Below are 2038 nucleotides of genomic sequence, written 5' to 3' on the forward strand. Positions count from 1 at the left end.
ACCTAATGTCGGGGGTTTAAATGGAGAGAAAATGTTTTGAGAAACGATGTACAAATGCGCTTTACACAATTGATGTGTATATGGATTGGGATAACAGTTGTATGAGCCCCTAATAAAATGTTAAAAAAGAAAAAAAAAATTAAGAAAAAAAAAATAGTTCTAACCACCTCTGAGATGTAGGCACTCTTATGACCTCACTATTATTTGTAGATGAGGAAATAACTGTGATTTTAAGCTTTTGTTTAGAACACCTTATTACCTTACTGATAACTGAAGGAAGCATATCTTCTCTTCTAATGCAGGATTTCAATATTAATATTTTAACGGACAACACAGAAAGTTCCAAATTTCTCTGAGTAGCAGCCAAACTTCTAAAAATTTATCTGATGTTTATAAAGCAAAATAATCTCATAGATTGACCTTGAAAATTCCATTAGAATGTCTTTAAAATTCCATGCAGATACATTTGACCCTGGTGATGTTCAGGAAAAGCATGAAGTACACAACAACAAAATGCCCAGGAGATTCTGTTTCCTGTTATTGCTGTAGTCAGCGCGTGATACAGTGGATATGCATTTGACTACCCTGTTTTCCCTAAAGTATGACATCCCCCAAAATAAGACCTACTTACAGTTTTACATCTCCCTGAAAATAAGGCCCCCGGGAACTACCGTAACTCTGGACTCTGTTGGCCGCAGCTCAGCCGGAGCAGACAGGAAGTGCGAGGTCTCTTTTAATAAAACAATAAACAATAAATGTGTACTGTATTCTTCGTGGAAAAATAAGACATCCCCTGAAAATAAGACCTAGCGCGTCTTTGGGAGCAAAATTAATATAAGACACTGTCTTATTTTCGGGGAAACAGGGTAGTAGGCAGGAGAGCGGCCACTTAGTTCTGGCTTGGCAAACCAGAGAGCTAACCTTGCTGGGTCTGTATCCAGTTCTTCATTTGTGAACAAAGGGGACTGGGCTTGATGACGGGCAAAGACACAACTACGACGTTCTTTCCTACGAGAAAGCTGCCCCATAGCTCTGACAGAGGTGGGAAGTAAAAGGCTATTCGGTCAGACTTTGAAGATAGGACATTTATAATGATCGACATGCCAACAATGATTCTGTTTCAGCTTAATTGTAGGGTGACTAGACTTTTTTCTCTTCAAGATGTGAGCCAATCTCTGTCCCTAAAAGTTAGAGTTAATGTTCTGCTCTACATCATCCTATCGTTTTTAAAAAGTGCATTCATTAACACACGGTCTTGGATTTTCTTTTTCTTCATACCAGAGTTTTAATTTTTAGAAAAGCGTTTTAAATCCTGGAAGGATAATGTATTTTAATATCATTTTGAGATCTTTCTCAATATTGTTAGAAGTGAGAGATTATACACAGTTGATGATAGTATATAGCCTTTTACTTTTAGAAGACAGCAAGTATGACGATATTTTGGTTGAATTTTAGTTGAGATTTTCAGGTAAGATTACTGTTGAATAGCTAATCTATTGCCAATGGTACTTTTAAAGTATCATTTTTAAAATAAAAGAGTCCACTTCTGATTTACCCATCTTCGGTAGGCATGATACAGTCATTAAATTCTGAGTTATATCCCATATTAAGATTCTGATAGAATTATTGCTAGTATCTCACCATCTGATATACATATAAAAAAATCTGCATCTAATTTAGGAAGACTTATTAATTTCAGAAGAGAAATGGGTAAAACCTTTTGGGGAGAGCAGTGAGTTTGGTCAGAAATTGGGTTTTAACTATAAAAAGATATAAATGGAGGTCTGATATAAAAAAAAAAGAAATAGAGGTCTGAGGGGCCGGCCCCAATCCCAATTATGTGGACATCCCTCCCCTCCCCACAGAAGAATTCACTTCAGATGACAGCACTGAAGCTACAGCTCAGGGAGAGGGACAGGTCTGACCAGAGCACACAGGAACAAATGAAGGGGGAGGAAGAGAGAGAGGAACACATCCTGACCCACCATGCCCTGAGGACGATATTCCCACTCAGAGCAGCCAAAGCAGGCAAAGACTA

Source organism: Echinops telfairi, unplaced genomic scaffold, assembly GCF_000313985.2.
Source record: "Echinops telfairi isolate 266 unplaced genomic scaffold, ASM31398v2 ScPeMD7_1713;HRSCAF=2227, whole genome shotgun sequence".
NCBI lineage: Eukaryota > Metazoa > Chordata > Mammalia > Afrosoricida > Tenrecidae > Echinops > Echinops telfairi.